Raw genomic sequence first — 20,626 nt, forward strand, 5'->3', positions numbered from 1 at the left:
GACAGAACGTCCTGGCAAGGACGAAGGAGGAGGGCCCTCTGGCGGCCGGCGGACAGCCGCGCCCACCGCCCCAGGCTTATCAGGAATTCCAGACAGAAATGTATGCAGCCACGTAGGAGCAACGAAGCGCTCCCGCTGCCCCAGAAACATAGCGGAAGCTCCACACACCTGAAAACATCAAAGCAAACACTCTCTGAGGAGAATAAACACATGAGTGTACTAAGGAACTTAACTGACACTGGCTGCAGCAGCAAAGAAAGAGGGAGTCTGGCGAGGGTTATTACCAGTTAATGAGGCGGGAGCCTCCTGATTGGACAGTTACTGTTGGCTTGGAACTTGATATTGGCTGCGGCTTTATGGAATATGAAGTCCTCTTGTTGTTAGTTATTCATTAAAATAGCTGCTGTTCGAAATAAAGAAAGAAATGCCTAATCCTCCCCTCTGAGTCCTGACATAGAATGAAAGATACAAGTCTATTTGGACAGAGAGAGAACATATTTCCCGATTGCAAATTCAACTTTTGTTCAGTGCCTGAAGGGCTGTAGCGCAGTTGCCGACGAATGTTTCGGTGTGATGTGGTCAGATGACCACACACCTTCAGTGCACTAAACGATGTTTCAATGATGAATAAAACAAGGAGGGGGAGAGAAAGGGTGACTGCCCAACGGTTCTCTGATATCTGCGAAACTACACAAAGGGAGATATCAGAAATAAAACCCAGATGTGTTCTTAAAAAAAGACTTAACGCCACTCGGCGTCCAGGGTTCTCCTCTTCACAGATGCTAGTAGAACTCTTCCTCCTAATTTTCATGTATAAGATCTAGGAAAAAGTTTATAAAGCCCAGATGAACAAAGGGATCATTCAGATCAAGTGTTTCACAATTAGTGGATCCAAACTGGAGAGGAAAGATCACTAGCAAAATTATACATGTAGATGTTGGAAGCACACCAAAGAACGCTCCCACAGCAACCAGCTGAGAGGGTCTCCCAGGATTACACCTGATAAATGTACCCTTTTGGTAGTTGAAGCGGGGATGGAGATTTGAGACAGTCATAGGTCGTAGTGAGCTCAGTAACTGATCTTCATAAATGATTGGACGCATGGAGATCAGGATGACCTAGCATTTCCCTCCATACAAGACCTCTTAGAAAAGATGGGCATACTGGACTTTATACACAAGCCTAAATGCCCAAAATGCTTTCCCAGCATATTAAAATGGTACTAGAATTTTGGTTCAATGCCCGCCAATGAATCCAATCGGCGGGTAAATTCACATTCTCTGGCAGGGGACATATTTAGCGCACATGAAACAACGGGAGAACTTTAGATTATAGGACATAACTGGTATTTTTCAGCTGGGTGACATGTGGGAGGGTTCCAATATAAACCCCTTAGCACCTTACAAACCGAATTTGAGCTTCACAAGTCACAGTTTACAACTGTCAATTGCGGCATGGCTTTGATGCCCACCACCCCAAGAGATCAACATTGTTGGAGTACCGTACATTAGATGCATGGTTAATTATGGGCAACGTCGGTAAGGGTGGAATTTAACACATGTACTGCTCTCTCATTGCCCATGCACAACTGATCTGTTGGCAGTATGAGCGCAAGGTGAACGAGATATAGCCCTATTAGATAATGTGGATAGGTGAGATGCCCTAACTGCACCCAGAGAAATGTCCATAGGGGCTATACTGAGAGCAATAGGGCTTTAATATTTTTACAGAACGTATCTCACTCCCAGGTGACTCTAGAAAATGGACAAGGCAAAATCCTCAACTTGTACTAGATGGTGTTGCATAGTGGTTGACTGGTTTTCTATTGTGTTTTGTGACATTTCATAGACCTATTGTGAAATTATTGCTAATTCAGTAATATTACTCTTTCTGGGCAAAATATGGTTTGCCGGTAACTTGGGGCTCTTTTTAAGCAAGTACACACTTCACCTAAAAAAGTCTTGCGTAATACCAAAAGGAGACTGGTAGCAGAAATTGTTTCTCAGTGGGAAATTTTTGACTCAAACCAGCTAGAAAAATTATGTGACACCTGTAAATGTAAAACTTTCAGCGATTTCGTGTAATGCAAAATGCAGGAGTTTCATAAATATTTCCAACTTAATTAACCTTTCACCATGGCCTCATGAGTTAACTAGGACAAAACTCCCATCCCACGCTAAATTGGTTAGAGAAATAAGAATTATCCTAAGGTAATACACTTACATGCACACTTTGAACAATTACAAAAATACAAAGGCCTACTAGCACTATAAAAGCTGTTGTAATGGTTTATTTACAAATGAAAATGTAATAAAACTGAAAATTTGCCAGCATGTTGGTGAAGAAGGCTTTGGGTTTTTTAAACGTATTTTGTCATGTTGGGAAGATAGAAAAAAAAGCTATTGTGAAAACATTGAGGATATCTTCCTTAAAAGGTTTAGTGCTAATCTGTACACATCACTGAAGTCTAAAGACACAGTCCAGTAAAGACACTTCTCCGATCTTTAACAACATTCTACAGCAAATGACGCTTGCTTGCACAGACATGTACAATTCTAACTAGAATGGTAAGCATAGCTGTTTGGGCACAAGGGAACACCACTGCTATAGTTATTTCAGTTAAGCTCAACTGGTTCTTATTAGCATTTACTTCATTCAACAGCAAAAGGTGTATCTTCAAACACAGGGTTTTTGATAGATTACAATGAGAAGTACCACTTCCCTTAATTCTTTTTGAGAGCCAACTTGGAACTTTTTAATTATGTGGCCTGAAAACCCATATCATGAACTTTAGTAAGTACTTCACTTTAAATATTCCTTATTAAAGATGACATTTTCCTCAGTTTGGTAAATTTAGCATTTGTATATGGGCAAAAAGCACAAAATCAGCCTCCCGAGGCAGACCTCATTTAATTATCTCCTTTTATAGAGGTCGAAACGGATTGATACATGTTTTGAACTTTGAGGTTACATAAAACAGTGAAAAACAACTTTCTTAATAGCTGCATAAGAAAAATAAACGCAATAGAGGAGGCCATTGCAGCCCCACTGGAGAAACACTTCTGTCCACTTTTATTTATGGATACTGTGGTATAGAACCTTTGTATTTTTGGATCAAAACAATGTTTGACCATCATTTTTTATTTATTTCTTTATTGCAAATTTTCTTGATATCAAATACAGAATGAAAAGTGTATCATACAAAGAGCATGCTCTCTTTAACACTAATCTTGTAATGTACAATATCTGTCCAATATTGTACTTAACATAAGGCCAGAGGTATTAAGAATGCATTTGGTTAATGGGGATGTAATTTACGCACTGACTTTTACCAAATGCATTCGTATTATACAAACCGACATTTATTAATAGGTCAGTTCACAAAAGAATGAATCATAGTAGGTCGCAATTTGTTCTACCTCATGACTATTGATGAGGTAGGTTGCAAACTGCGATGAATACGATTCTTTGCCATCTTAGGAACGGTAACCTGCTGGGGTCAGCTGACCCCCACGTCTCTTATGTCTCTAACTGCTTTTAAATCAAGCATTAAAGGAAAACAGCATGAGTATTATTATTTTATTTTTTTAAATAGCGACACAACCTTTATTTTTTTTTTATAGGAGTAAATCAGTGGTCGCATGGACCATTGCCTATTCCAAAAATGATTTTTTAATATTCACAAAGGGCAAGGGGTCCCCTGAGGACTCCTTGCCATTTGCAAATGTGTTAACACCTCTTTTGACCAGTTGGTAAAATATTTCTTTTGTTATCAGATTTCAGTTGCAAAACAATAATATATACCATAAGGAATTGGTATTTGGAAAGGATGCCTTAAAATCTCCTTCCGCAAATACAGATTAGATATGGAGTCCCAAGCCCATTTAACAATTCGAAAAATCACTAAATGGGCTTAGTACATTTGAAAAAAGGTTTTAGTATTCACAAATCCTGATTTACTGAATCAGCAGGTTTGAGCACACTAAAACCATTTCAAAATCTGGCCCATAATGTGTGTTTAATATTTCTTGTTACATGGTGCAGGGTTGAGCACCATCATGGAGACCCTCTCTCTAAAAAAAAAAAAAAACGTAATATAGAGGTTTGTTCAAAAGAACGAAGTTTGATTAATGGTGCAGCAAAGGCTAAATACTAAATATATTATACATGCCCTGCTTTTGCCAAACAAAGAACCACTGCCTTAGAGTAAGCACCTAGTGAAATAATCCCATATTTGCAACTACATCAAAAGTCTAATGAATTTAAAAAGAAATGTACAAAAAAATAGAAGGCCATCAGAGCAAAATAATTTTCAATGCAATATTGTTTTCAGCATCAAATTATGCTACGGTGTGTGGAATTGACATTATTCCTTTTATAGCTGGAAACCAGTAACTCATTATGAAGGAATTAGGTATGTGTAGGAGAGCAGGGTAATGTAATGGACTTGAGAGCAGGTTGGGATACCAGCATCAGATAGTTCAGGCTTGGCAAGCTCACACACTTGCTAGGTTTGGTGCCCACAGATAGAATAAGGAATCAATGGTGAGTAATCCAGATTTCCCAACAAGGAAACTCGTATAACTTTATATGGGAAATCATCTTGTTATAATTATAACTTAATGGAGCCCTTTCAAAATGATGTCTGTATAAAGTGTTTGACTAGACGAGGAGAGAGAGGAGAGAGATTGTGGTGGATGCTTCACTAAGCTCTATCCACAATTACTGATTAAAGAATTGTCCTCCTTGTCCAAGTGCTGCGAAAACATTTAGAAGACTTCACTTCAACAGGTGCTACATGCAATGAAAAAGAAGCAGTGCAGTGCTCAAGAGAGCGAAATGTTCCCAAGAGAAGGAAAGGAGACTAATATACGCGAATAAAAACAAAAAGTTTACGTTGACTGATATCAAACTATGTCATTCAAGAAAACTAGAGGGGAGGGTTTCTTCTTCCTCTTGTGCAATGCTGTGCAATGTTAGGAGTGTTTCAGTACAAAAACAGGAAATATTGCATCTTGAATTATAGCAGCATCCGCTGAAATCTAATAGACTTAAAGTGGGTAACCTTGTCAAACACAAGAAATATGAATAAGTCAACAGACAGTGGCCAAAAAATACCATTTGGCACACTAATTACTCAAATATACAAGCATATAGACAACAGATACGTATACCTCTTGTGTTTTGTATTCAGAGACACAACTGGCATAGCAGGGCGCTTATCAGCAACCGTGCGGGAAACTAGAGACAAGAGGCCATGCTACGCACAAAGAGAGCTTAGGTAAGAAACAACGCAGTCTGAACACTGAATATGGTGGATAGATCATCAAGCACATTTCCTCAGTTTTATTTTTAAATCCTACCAGGACAGCCTGTAAATTAGTAAGACTGTCCTCACTGGTCAATGAAACATGACAGCATAGAAAAGCTGAGAAAATTCTAGAGTCACACTTCATTATCCTCTGAACTTACACACAGGACAACCCTGTCAGCCACATCACTACATCTTCCTCTTTTTATGTACACAGGACTGATGTCAAGCAAAGAACAATCATTCGAAAACAAGAGAAAATAACTGCTTCACTCTCGTCCACAAGCAATAAACATGCCTATAAGGACAGCACACGGACACATTCTCACGGACTCAAATATCCCGCTACTCCACCAATCCCATGAACACCCAGTCACACAGGCTAGCCAATCCAACATTACCAAGCACCAAATGAAATAAAGCACCTGAATACGAACCCAGAACCACAGCCTCTAGATGCTGCACAAACATCAGACAGAACGATCACTACGCACGGCAGCCTCTAGTACCTGCAAATTTAAACATGTGACAAGATAAACTATTCAAACAGCGCTCTAGCCCAGGACTCACTCCTAATTACCGTCCACATCAGAATACCCAAGTGGTAAGGTGGCATAGCAGTGAAGCGCCCTCATTCTATCCCAAACACTTGGGTCCTCTGAAGCCAAGAACAGAAGTCTGTTGGATATTCCACTCCAGAGCAAGGCTAGTGGATGAGAAAATTCTCTTGCCAAACATCTCTACTCTTTTGGACTCCCGATCAGGAGGAGTGGTAGGAAAGGTACTGGGGTTAACCCTTTTTCCCACTAGAGTTTTTAGAGTTAAATGCTGTGTTACGAAAAGAGGATGGCCAGGTGCAAGGTGATGGGCATCTATTAACTGGATGCCCAATCAATGGCTTAGACCAGCTCGCACCCTCTCTGGAGATCGAGAGTGGTGGCAATTTTTCCATTTCAAACTTGGATATTTTCTTATGTTTTTTTCTTCACCTTAGCCAAACACTGTCCAATGAACAGAACCTGCCTTTTGACTTCGACCGGTCATGGTGCAAAGTATTCTAGTGTTTGGCAACAGAGTTTGGCTTTGTGTTACTTAAGGATTTCTGCTTCATTTGGGCGTAGTAGCCACAGGTGTTGGAGTCATGATCTGACCGCAAGCATCACAGAATTCATGAGGGTTGGTCTAAGACATCTGTTTGCAAAAGTCCCTGCATAGATTAAACTCTGTGGATTTAGAGTGCGACATTTCCCTTGCACACTGGATGAAATTTGTCAAAAATCTGGTCAAAGACCAGGAAGAAGCTACAAGGTCTGTAGTCACAGAAAGAAAAACTGGCATCAGCACGCATGGGTGGCGCTTATATACGGCTCTGCTCATCAACTCTAGAGCAGTACAACGGCAGCACGCAGCCACCTGACACCACCATGCAGGAGAAATGATCTGAAAGTTTGCGGATCCAGTCTGCCACCCGGGATATATTCACAAGATGAGGAATCAGCAGTTAGAAGTATCCTTCAGAAGAGAAGCACTTGTGGATCCAGCTGAGAACCACCATTGCTGTGACCTCATGGAGGGTGGGACCATTAGCAAACAGTGACAGGAAGGGCTGTATCTGTCCTGGAAGGATGGGTGGCACAACTGGGATTTGACTCTCCAAATGCAGTGGAGTGTACCTCTCAATGTGAGACGAGGAACACTACCAGCGTACGGTGCTGTGTGGCTCCGTTGAGGAGTTGTTGGGTGTGATGCATGTAGAAAATTAGAATGGAATAGCTGTGAAAAGTTTTGAACAGCCCTGGCAAGTCATAATAGTGAAGTGGGAAAAGTCTGGAGATTGTCTCGCCTTCGCCCAAGTGCCTTTCCTCTAGAATTTATCAATCTAGGAACCAGAGGGGATGAACACTCGGGAAAAGAATGTCAAAGAACAGTTCTGAAGAATCACGATCAACATGGTTTTAGTGGGCATGCTTCAGGAAACTAGCTGCACATGGAAGTGGCTGTGTAGACTCATAATACTCCTCAAACCCAGTTTGTAGGAACTAACGAGAATGCAACAAGAGAGTAAATGGGCCTCATGGAGTGCCGGGTGCTTGCAGGTGGGAATCCTTGACCCTTTACCGTGAGAATACAGGGCATCAGATCAGAGATTGGATTCTGCTATTGAAGGCTCAGTGAAGTGTCTTTGGGGTCTCCCGTAAGTGTTAGCTAACTGCAACCCAGCCCCATCTGAGCTTCAAACCCGAAAAACCTTGAAAGATTTTAGGATCAGAGAGTTTATAGACCTACTTTAGGTGTATGTGCTAGTTCAACACTGAGGCCCAGGAACAAATCTAATAATTGTAATCTCCTGGTGTGGTTGTTGAGAATTTGTGGGTAACTGAGTATTGTTTAGTTCTTTCTGACAGGTGCCTGGCAGTCTATACTACAGGTGACCCATCTGCACTTCAGTGTTGGTCTTTAGGTTGTAAGCAGAGGAAGAGGGAGGACCTGGTTCCTTTGGTTTGTATACTTCCGACGAGCTTCCTGGTGAGCCTACTTCATTAGGATTTCTCTCCCCGAATTTGTCCAACATATGATTGCAAAAAACTTGCCAACAGTGAGGATACTATCCTAGAACATGAATGGATAAGGTGAAGAGGGGCACCATAGGTGTCCCCTCAGCCTCCAACCGGAGGCCACACACACAAGGAGGCCATGCTGGGGGCCCCCCAAACACGCTTTCTGATGACATGGTTTCCATGTCGCACAGTCCGGCATGGAAACCATGCCGGAAACCGTGCATCGTAATCCCAAGGGCGGAAAAGCCGGCCGTTTGGGATTACGAGCCAGTTCCTACTGGCTGATGGGTTCCTTGAGCCTGTCGCAATTCAGCCGGAGTATACAGCTGGTTTAAATTCTGACCAGCTGATACATAATCAGCCGATTGGAATTGAAACGGACAGTGGGGGTCATAATCAGCCCCTTAGTATTAAATGTGGGAGGGACCAGGGGGGGGCAGAAGCTAGAAAAATGGGCATACTCACAACTAAGGGGCCGATTACGATGCCGTAGTAAACTGCTCCGACCGACCCATTTGGATGGAGGCAGTCAGAAAGTATTCTGAACTAGACTTTTGAATGGCTTCCGACGGGCTCGGAGAGCCTGTCTGCCATTTGGAAAGCCTCAAGTAATCCAAAGGGCAGCTCTTTCTGCCTGAGGGATGACAATGTCAGATTACAACAGCCTTTCTGTGCCGGCCTTTCCGACACAGAAGGGCTGCCGGAAGTCAACTTTGGGGGCCCCCATGAGTGCACAGCCCCCCTGTTGATCCCTGCACCCTTTGGCAGGCACAATGAGGTGCCTGCCACAGGGTGCAGGGATGAACTGCACCTCTTCTTTTTACAATGGGAGCATGCATTCCGTTTGGAGTGCATGCTCCCATTGTAAAGAACAGGAGTGTGACCGAGCAATATTCGGTCGCATCCTATTGCTGGGTTGGGACCGCCGACAGGAGGTCAGTTGGTCCTAGTACCGAATCTATGTCGAACGGACTGATGTCCGTCCGACATCCAAATTGGGCCCTAAGTGGTGGAGAGGTTTACGAAGGAGTAAGGAGGGGTTTAGTGAGGGCAAAGGAGGGGTTTAGGTAGGAGCATACACCCGCCCAGAAAAGAGTAAGCTCATTGCTATTTAAAAACTGCATTTCTAATATTACTACAGCCATAAAAGTATCCAAACACTAATAAGTCCAGCAGCACTTATGACTTGCACTGTAACACCCTCTTATAGAAAATAATGGCAGCAGGCACTTAAAATAAAACCCCAGAGGAATAATATTAAGTTAAATTATTTAAGCTAGTAAACCATAACTACATTTAGTTAATTTTATTTTAAAATATTAATACACATTTGATTTTAACAGTTAATGTAACATTAATTTTATTAAAATATAAGTACATTATTTTTAATTAATTTTATACATTTTATTTTAAACAAAAGGAAAATAATTTTAATTAAATATTCAAAATAGTCACATTTTAAATTAAAAATAGGTGCTGTAGCTTTTCTTATTTTGTTCATTTAAAATAAGTATATAAAATTAGTTTATATTAAAATTTTACATGAAAAAATGTATTAATTTTTTTTAAAGTTCAATAAACTATTTTACTTTTCTGTATAGTGTACTATATGGAGATCTCTGCCGGGGCAAAGTAAAACATGTATTAAACTTGGAAAAAAATAATTCAATAAATGTATATATTAAAGGAAATTAATGCTATGAATAGATTTTAAATGTAGAACAAAATAAAATATGCTACAGCAAAATTACCTCAATTTTGAATAAAATATATTTAATTTAAATAAATTAACATTTATTAAAGATTTAGCAATAAAAACATATCCCACCTAAAGTATAATGTTCATAGTTATTAACTATGTATTTAAAAGTACAAAACAATGTAAAAAATTCAAAACAATGTAATTCTTTAAAAAAATAAAGATACACATTGTTTAATTAAGTCATTAAAATATTTTAGCATAAAATATGTATTTTAAAATGTTTACCATTAAATTAATTTGATTTATACATACACACACACACATATACATATATATATTCACTGAAAAAACCATAGGTTTCACACACGTTATAGTTAGGAATTAGCATTCAAAAAACCTTGCAAATTCACTGAAAAAACCATAGGTTTCACACATGTTATAGTTAGCGGAAATTTTACTGATAAAAAACCAATGAAATTCCCCCATTATAGTTAGTGCAGGCAACTATAACTCACGCGACCGCAATCCTCTGCTGATGCTAATACTGTATTTAGACACTTATTTGCCCATGTCTTCTTCCATACATTTTTAGCTATACATATATTACAAATATTTTTTTTTCATAAAGACACATATGTCATCAGCAGAAGATTGCGGTCGCGTGAGTTATAGTTGCCTGCACTAACTATAACGTGGGAATTTCATTGGTTTTTTATCAGTAAAATTTCCGCTAACTATAACATGTGTGAAACCTATGGTTTTTTCAGTGAATTTGCAAGGTTTTTTAAATGCTAATTCCTAACTATAACGTGTGTGAAACCTATGGTTTTTTCAGTGAATTTGTACGGTTTTTTAAATGCTAAGTTACTTTACGCCATTCGTGGCGTGCGCGCCCACTTAACGCAGTTCGTTCCGTGCGCTTCGCGCACCGTGCGCGCCCACTTTACGCAGTTAGTGCCGTGCACGCACGGTGGGCACGCAGTGCGATGACAAAGCAAGAAAGCACGTCAACAAATCTGTTTCTGCTTTCCTCCGTGACTATGGTATGGGTGCCATTTACCACAACAACTTGCGTTATGACATGCAAGACATTTATAGAGGAGATGGTGTGCACTTCAATGATGAAGGGAACAGAGTCTTCCTCTTGAACCTTAGACTCTGCATCGGTACTTACTTGTAGGTACCACTAAAAAATCATTTCATAAACACAACGGCTCTTTTTAGAGCCCCCTAATATCTAAACACTTAAATCTGATTTTCATTTTTTTTTTTTTTTCCTACCGTACGCTTACCGTAAGCTTACCGTACGCGTACCCCGTGATTTTTTTTAAAATCAATAAATGTTTTCTTTGTACTTTTCTGTCCTTCTTTGACCCCCTTACAAATGTTAGGGGGTCTGTAACTCTCCTCATTGCCCCCTTTCCTTGTTTTCACTCTTTTTTTTCAGAGTGAAATACACAAAATGGCGGCCGCCGCTTCCTGGTTTCTGCCGATTCGAATGTTTACTAAGATCTAAGAGCCAATCAGAATCGCGCTCGCGCACGCCACCGTACGCTTACCGTAAGCGTACGGTAAGCGTACCGTAAGCGGGCTCAGATATATATATTGATTTAAAGGCTATTTTCTCAGAATCTACTGAACAGATTTACACCAAACCTACAAAAGGCACTTCCTTGACCTAGGGACTACCTCTCTGCCAAATTTTGAGTAATTCTGTTCAGCCGTTCGGGCTGTAGCTCGTTCTAAAGGTCCTATGGAAAAATGCATGGGAAAAACGCGTTTTGGGACCCCCCTTTTATCTCAGCCCCCGCTTGACGGATCCCCCCGAGACTTTCAGGGTAGGAGCGGAGCGGAGCGCCCCACCTATTTTGAGAAATTCGCGAGGATTCGTTGACCGGCGCCAAAGTTATTCAAAATAGAATGTTGAGGTTTTCCTATGGAAACGTGGTCCTAACTATAACTACCTACTGGCGACCGCCAGTAGGTAATATACATATACATATACATATCCAACAATAACTGTTACATGTCCCAGTATACTTAATCGAGGAAAAATGCACAGAGCTGCCACTATTTTCGGTAAAGCATATGTTTTTATTTCACATACGGGCAACAAAGAAACAAAACCCAACTCGTTTCGGAGTTCCAACCACTCCTTGCTCACGGGTTAGGCGTGTGCGTGTTTTTCAATCTATTTAAAGAACCATGGTGTGCAAACTCATTCATAAACATAGAAAAAAAGACTGAATGTATGTTTCTTTTTGTCAATAAAGTTAAGCAGTTTTTCAACGTGACAATAATTCATTTGACACATGGATAATTTCATAATAATGCGGAAAACCAATCCTCCATAATTTAAATAAACAAATTCTATTGGATAGCCGTAATGCATAAATACATTCATGGTAAACATTGCATAGTTTGCGTGCACTGACAATGTCATTAGCCTACGCTTAGTCAGTAATACCTTGCATTTAAGGAATACATTTATCTGAAATGCCTGCTTTAGCTCGTTTAGCCAACATTGTTATAATTAGTGATGGTGACAACATTGCCCACTGGGTCCTGAATATTTTAACCATGTTGACTAAACGCGCTAAAGCAGGCACATCAGATAAATGTATGCCTTAAATGCAAGTTATTACTGGCGAAAATTGACTATGCAAAAGGGCAGCTCATCACCTTGGGTAAAAAGTTTGATCATCTTAGAGCGGGGGTGGATGTAACCCCAAATGAGGAGATGCCGTCCACCTCGGAGACAGTAAGAGATAAGGATACAGAGGTGACAAAGGTGCCAGTTAACAACACTACAAGAAACAAGAATGACACATTTGTTGAGAACAATGCTGTGGCACAAAAAGAACCAGCAGGAGTAAAAACCAATTTTTTAATGCAGTTCAATCTCATGGCCTGCGGAAGAGCCATCAATACAAGCAACAGGGGAAACCCAGTCAAAAGAGGTCTCAGACGAGGAGGCAAGGGAGGCAAGCAGCAGGAAAAAGATCAATAATCAACCCCAGTGGGAGTTTTAACAAGGGGAAAGAAGTCAGGAAAATGATGGACAAAAAAAAAGTAGTATATCTATCTAACCTGACATTGACTACGCAACAAATGAAAGTTTTATCCCTAGGATTGTCATTTTGTCCGACTGCCAGTTTTTATTATAACGATTGTCGCATTGATTTATTTAAATTTATACGCAAACTTAAAATCAGGAAGTGGTATGCTACGATGCCTAAAAAAGAAACAGGCATTCGCAATGCAATAGGTCTCGCATTTGTGAGAGTTGAGCTATTGGCATTGCAAATCACAATGGGGCCGATTCACAGAACTAACTTAAGACAAAATCCTAAACTTACTACTTTTGGTATTCAGAGAAGTTAGGATTTAGTCTTAAGTTTGTCTTAAGACAAACTTAAGACAGACTTAAGACAAACTTAAGACAGACTTAAGACAAACTTAAGACTAAATCCTAACTTCTGTGAATACCAAAAGTAGTAAGTTTAGGATTTTGTCTTAAGTTAGTTCTGTGAATCGGGCCCAATGCCTTTTATTTATGTGTTTTGATAACCTGCAAGCGTAAGTAATGAATTAAAGTACAAACTGCATGTTTACACACCGTTATCAGGTTTTCAAAACACATAAATAAAAGCCATTATCATTTACAATGCCAATAAGTCAAACTATTGAAAATGCAAGCCAGCGCTATTGGCTTTGCCAATGTGTGTAAGCTATGTTCTAGAGCAGGGTAAGCATTACAACTGACTAATTTGGGAGTTGAGGGGTGGTTACACTCTGATAATTTCCAGTTGCAAAGAAAATAAATCACTGACTTAGTTAAAATAATTTCTAGTCATTTAGCTTACTTCAAGCATTCCATTCTTTACTTTTCGTCTTGCCTAATCATGAGTGACACCAAATAAAATACTTATGGTATCGACAACCACCGGAATTCACAGTCTAAAAAATGACACTAAATCCACCAAAAAAACAAGCCCAGTTCAATTGTCTCAGTGGCAAAAAATAAAACAAATCGAAGTTGTTCAAATTATTTCTCGTGATTTACAGTTTTGGTGTGCTAGTATGCTGCAGGTACTTTTAACATGACGTAATATGAATCGAGAACATTGAGCTGTACCTGTTTTCACACTACTTTGCCAATAATAACATAACGATTTCCGTTTCCTCTAAATTGAGACTAAGTGACACCTTAATCCTCTAGCCTGTCTTTCCAGTGCGTGTCGCTTCCTATCTAGTCAGCCTTGTCTTAATTGTATGTTCTTACAATGTCATTGCCCAAGAATTGTACTTCAGAATGAAAACAAATATGCTCGTCAGACACAATCCCGTCCCTTGACATTTTAGCACTTTGTAACTTGCCGCACTTTCATTTATTTGCGGCTATATGTTGATTGTGGTGCCACTTTTCATCTAACATCTCTATATTACATTTTAGTTATGATGTCCAACGCACTGACATCCGGCTATGTCTCCTTGCAAACCATCGGTAATCTTGACTAGTTCAGCACGTGGGGCCCTGGACTCACAACCTCTCTGCCTGCCAGCCCTGCTCTCTCCTCAGATATGCAGCTTTTCCTCACTGTCGCTTTTTGCTATAACACTTTTCCCACACAAAGTCTTTAGAAATCAATATTTCCCCCCATGGGAAAACCCCAAAAACATATTCTGCAGCAGCCTCTTACACTGTATGTAATGCACGTTTAAAACGTGTATTTGTAAAGCGCACGTTCACCGAGAAGGGCATCTTGGAGCTGATTAAGATGTTATTCAACTCAATGGTACTCATTAATAAATGACTTACATGTTCAGTGCTTTCTAAAACAGACTGAGACCATGTAGCACTAAACACACACAAGTCACGAGTCTCCACTGCATCAACCAGGATTTGCTGCAATGCATTAACTATTTGAGGTTTTATAATTTGTTCAAATTAATTTAAGCTGCATGTTTTATATGTAGCTACCGAATAAAGTTAAAATATTTTGCTTATCCACGGCCACTTATTCGGCCCCTAAACACCCCCTTACACGCAGCATCGCAATTCCCATACTTCTTTGTGCTCTGTCACCACTATTTGCGGGAGACATTTACTTCAACGCGAATAATAACAAGAGTTCGGAAAAACACAGCGCCAGCGTCAGCCACCAAGAGCAACGTGCGAAAACTGCCCTGCAATCAAAGGCTTTTCAAGTCCAAGTTAAACTAGAGACGAGATGCTGAAAGATGTCTCGGCTTCTGTGTGCGAAAGAGCATAAAGACCACAAAGCTTCACTTACGTTTCGATATTATGCCCGCATTCAGCCTTAAATGTTACAGATGAAAAGGAAGCGTTCAGAAAAACACAGCGAGCCCCTCCCAGCGCCCTGGCCAGAAGGAACGCCAGCGTCAGCCACCATGAGCAAGGTGCGAAAGCTGCTCTGCAATCAAAGGCTTTTGAAGTCCAAGTTAAACTAGAGAGGAGATGCCAGAGAGGAGACGCCATGCGTGTGCCCATCGCCTGTCCGGGCGCGCACATGGTTTGTCTCCCTTCGCGCCCCAAAGCGACGACCATAGTCTCGCTAAGGTGAAGCACCGCATGCGCTGCATTCGCTAGGCGAGACCTAAAAAGCGGATTACAACCAGAAAAAAGTAGCATACTTGATGTTAATGACCTAGAAGTGTTACAAATCATACATGAGCTACAGGACAAACCTAACTGTGGCGATGAGTCAGTCTTCAATGTAATTGATGAGGACATCAACATTAGTATGAGTTCGATCAGTGATTTTAGACAAATCTGTGTTTTTGCGGCAAATCACCAATGAGGCAATCACAGTATTCAAACAGGGCACGAAAAAAGAATTGACACGACTCAATTATAAAAAAAAACCTACGGTAGTAAAAATCTCAAAAAGGCAGAAATTCAAGCCATTAAAGAATTGCAGGACAACAAAAGCATTGTCATAAAAAAATCTGACAAGGGGGGGGAATGTTGTGGTTTGGCCCCTTAAGATGTATCTCAACGAAGGCATGAAGCAGCTGAATGATTGTGAGCATTGTGAGAGATCATCCACTAACTCCTATGAAACGAACAATAAATTGTATGCAAACAAATTGAGTGAGTTGAAGGACCAGGGAATTTTGGAACAAGATGAATATAGATTTCTATATTGTAAATTCCCCAAACCCCCTTCACTTTATTTATTACCCAAGTTGCATAAAAACGCAACCTATCCACCTGGTAGGCCTATTGTCTCCTCACGTGACAGCATGCTAGAGAATATGTCTAAATATGTAGAGCATTTTCTCCAGCCATTGGTGCAAGCCCTCCCGTCTTACATACGTGACACAGGGGATTTTCTGAAATGTATTAATGACATTGAGTGGAAAGATGAGTACCACGTCTGAAGTCTTGATGTGAACAGTTTGTACATATGCATCCCCCATAATCTGGGTATGAATGCATGTAAACACTTCCTTAAATCTAGATCGATATCGTATTTTAGACACACAGATGATCATAGAAATGATCGGGTGTGTCTTACGAATAATTTTTTCCTATTTGATGGAATGATCTACAGACAGACACAGGGAACGGCAATAGGAACCTGCTTCGCCCCCAGCTTTGCAGGTCTGTACCTCGGCTGGTGGGAGGAGCAGGTTGTCCACAACATCGAACTTTTTCCCGTGCCGTCCTCTGGGTGCGTTACATCGACAACACTTTTTGAATTTGGAGTGGAACAGCGAATGAAGCTCGTGAGTTTGTGTCCACTCTAAATGACAATTCACTCAACCTCTCGTTTACAAGCCATCTCGATGATAATACCATGGAATTCCTTCATCTTAAACTCTCAGTTGAAAGAGGTAAACTAGTCAGTTACTTGTACAGAAAATCTACTGCAGGTAATAGCCTCTTGAGGGCTGACAGCTGCCATCCGAGGTCTTTGATTGAACGTATCAAGTATGGAGAGCTGCTTCGTGCTAAGCGCAACTACAGCACCAAAGAGGGCTTTTATAATGAAGTGGCCACCATGACCAGGAGATTTAAATAAAGAGGATACTGCAATAAAACTATCAATAAAGCAGTTGATAAAGTCATGGAAGTTGACAGAAACCTGTTACTGTGTCCAAAAAAAAGGAAGACAGAGGAACCTAAAATCAGATTAATAAGTAGATTTAACAACCAATCGGGACAGCTCCGTAAAAGTCTGAAAAAGTACTGGCATATTCTACAAACTGACCGTGACTTAGCACGAGTTATAGGTGAATACCCAGAGATCACTTTCAGAAAAGTCAGATCCCTACAGGATTCCCTGTGCCACTCTTTAATACAATCCAGCAGGACCTCAGGCACCATTAAAGTCTTCTACACCTATAACTTGTGCAAGGCATGTAGATTTAGCACCAGCTGTAAACCGATCTCATCATCTTTGATGCATGATCCTTTTAGCATCAATAAACATCTAACATGCAATTCTGAGTATGTGGTTTATGCGCTTTTTTGCCCCTGTAAATTGGCCTATATAGGCAGTACTATACACACGGCCAAGAAACGCATACTCGAGCATATGCGTGCCATCCGTAACAATGATAGAAATTACCTGGTGGCACGGCACTTTCAATCAAACCATGCACAAAATAGCAATCTGCTGAAATTTGTGGGGTTAGATAATGTACCTAAAAGAGTGAGGGGGGAGATCGCACTAAAGAATTGAGAAGACTAGAGTCTAGGATTATAATCAAATATGATACTTTATTCCTGAATGGTATGAATATGGATGAGGAAATGGCTGTTCATTTGGGTTAAACTATGTCTGATATGTTAACACCTCTCTTTCTTTCTGTTTTAGGCTCGTGCCTTTCTAATGATTGTGTCTTATCAAATATTGGTTTTAATCATTACTTGTGTTTGTATTTGTTATAGATGACAAATTCTACTATGCAGTGACGCCAGGACATCTAGAAAGAGTCAGCAAGTTTTGTGGATACACTTGATGCGAATTTAGGAAATCCTTTTAAGTATTATTGATTTGGCGATACGCCGTACTTGCCTCAATCCTGTCTTACTATTAAGGACGTCAACTGGGCATTTGACTTTGACAATTTATCTCCCACAGGGGCATTATTCAGTCTACCCATCTTGATTTATATTCTATGGTTTTGAAAACTGAATAATTTTCGTTGAGAATCTATATTTAATTGCATATAGTCGCACCTTAATGTCAATGCCACCCAGTATATTGAGCACAGTTTAAAAAAAAAAAAAAAAGGTTATCCATGGATTGTGTAACCTGTGTCCTGCAGGGGGACACCTTATCAAGTTGGATCTCATTTATTAATTGGCGTATGTCAAAAGTTACAATTTGTTTAGGCCTACTAGGGCATAATTGTGCACTACGTGTGTATGTAATTAGTGATGGTGACCACATTGCCCACTGGGGCCAGAATATTTTAACCAAGTTGACTAAACGCGCTAAAGCAGGCACATCAGATAAATGTATGCCTTAAATGCAAGGTATTACTGGCTAAGGGTAAGCTAATGACATTTTCAGTGCACGCAAACTATGCAATGTTTACCATGAATGTATTTGTGCATTACGGCTTCCCAATAGAATATGTTTATTTAAATTATGGAGGATTTTTTTTCGGCATTATTATGAAATTATCCATGTGTCATGAATTATTGTGTCACGTTGAAAAACTGCTTAACTTTATTGACAAAAAGAAACATACATACACAGTATTTTTTTTTTAGGTTTATGAATGAGTTTGCACACCATGTTTCTTTAAATAGATTAAAAAACACGCACACTTCTAACACGTAAGCAAGGAGTGGTTGGAACTCCTAAACGCATTGGGTTTTGTTTCTTTGTTGCCCGTATGTGAAATAAAAACATACGCTCTACCGAAAATCGAGTGGCAGCTCTGTGCATTTTTCCTTGGGGACGTATACTGGGACTAGATTAGATAGATTAGATAGATTAGATAGATTAGATAGATAGATTAGATAGATTTCTCATGGTAGGAGGAAGTGCAAACCACTCCTTCGGCAGGAAGCTGACCTCACTGATGACATCATCCAAGCTTCTTTTCTACAAATTACCCTATAAGGAGTATGGCATTAGAAGTATAAAAGTAAGTAGAGAAGAGCACAGAATAATATGAAGCATCATTAATGCCATTACTCATACAACCCCCTTAGGTGAAGCAAGCTTCTGTTATGTGCAACCTTTAGCCTATATCATACAGATCATGGGTAACCAAACTCAGGGTGACAATCATCAACACATAGATGGGTATCTCCTACTGCACACAGTGTTCAATCAGTATACAACTTTTCCGAGAAAAACAACTTCCTCAAGACACTCAAGCCCTGTAACAAAGCTGAAGTAAATTAATTGAATATTATTGGTTATTGTGTTCTAATTAAAGTTCCTGATGCCATTATCTTCTAATGGAGGTTGTTGCAGTATTAGTGGTTGGACATGTGTGGGGCTGGACTTATTACTGTGCCTTTTTAGCAGAAGCAACTCCCACCTGTAAATTTGGCTCCATCTCTTGTTTCAGGATGTGGATACATTTAAATCTACACTTTTGAGTAACTTTAACATTTGTAAATGGTGAATAGCCAAAACTAGGACAGTAACTCAAAAGTGTAAGAGTAAAGTGTAAGAGTAAACGTCCACATGTAACTTACTGACAAGTGTAAGTTATCTTTGTGAATAGCCCCGTAAATGATCAAAAAGAAAAACAATTGCAAAAACCCATATTATAAGTACTGAGTGGTGAACCCCACATGGCTGAATCACTTGTGTTACAACAAGATCTATAGTAACTTAACTAAAATGTGTCATAGGACATGGTGGATGCTGAAAACGTCATAATTACAGCTATGCACATGTACAGTTGGCCTTAAAACAGCAGCTCTTCACAAGGAAAGATTCATTAAATTGGAGGTTAACTATGTTCATACATAAATATCTGAGTCAAGTACATCATCTGCAAAAGTAAAATAAAATTGTTGACGGCATCAATTCATTGTGCCAGAATCTCAGCATAGTGATTCTGTGTGAAGAAGGCTGGCAACTTTCATTAATGTGTCTGCTAAAGTGATCAGGACAACACTTTAACTAAAAAATTGAACTACATCCCACACCAAATTCATGAGCATCAACTGCATATAATTATACTCAATAAATGCAAGAACCTTAAACTGGTGCAAGCAGTGCCGTTTCTCCAGTGCTTTTTCTTTTCTCTTAAAATAAATAATCAACTATAATACTATTAGAACCCTAGCCATAAAGCAATTCACCCTATTACCACCAGCTTGCCTGTTTATTGGCAAAGCCTAGCACACTCTTAAATGTGCTCATCATTGTCTTTAAGACATTACATAGTACCTCACCTGCTCTCTCCTGCAAAATCTACTTCATAAAGACACAACGTAATTGCTGTTGCCCTCTAGAAACATTAAACACATCTTTGTACCCAATATACCCAGCCATACTTATAGGTTTAAGGACAATCCTGTCCACACATACAGTTTATCAAAACAATGTTGACATGGGTAAGTACAGAAATGACAAAAGAAGCATCCGCATATGAACAGGTAGTTCTGTTTAATAGGCGTAACCAGCCGACACGTGTTTCGTCATGGAAAGAGTAGACCACGACTCTTCAGGGCTGTAGCTTTAGCCAAAACGACAGTAGATACCCTCAACCGGTGATAATTCCAACCCGGCTGGGTAAAACACTAAGTCAGAACAGTAGGTCAATCGGGCCAGACAAATCTGTATAATCTCTTCAAGTTCGAGCAAAAGTAGTCATAAAGATGCCAGCCGCCAGTAACGTAAAATCAAGTCTTTAAAGTGAAACGTATTCAACATGTATTGGCTCTGGCCCATGAGTATAGGGCAAAAGTTTCAGCACGAGAAAGTCTATGTGACCATAAACATGGTGGAAGGTATGTCAAGACGTCCTGGCGGCATCAATTTGGTGTACGAGTGATTCTTATAGGTTTGCTTTGTTAACACCCTCCAATAGAATGCTCTACAC

General features: G+C 39.9%; 1 protein-coding gene across 3 annotated transcripts in view; it reads right to left on the reverse strand.

The window, feature by feature from the left end:
* The window catches only part of NFATC3 (nuclear factor of activated T cells 3), an 870,211-nt gene that overhangs the window by 389,663 nt on the left and 459,922 nt on the right, over positions 1 to 20,626 (reverse strand). The gene's annotated exons all lie outside the window — the stretch shown is intronic.

Source organism: Triturus cristatus, chromosome 12 (assembly GCF_964204655.1).
Source record: "Triturus cristatus chromosome 12, aTriCri1.1, whole genome shotgun sequence".
In the NCBI taxonomy this organism is placed as follows: Eukaryota; Metazoa; Chordata; class Amphibia; order Caudata; family Salamandridae; genus Triturus; species Triturus cristatus.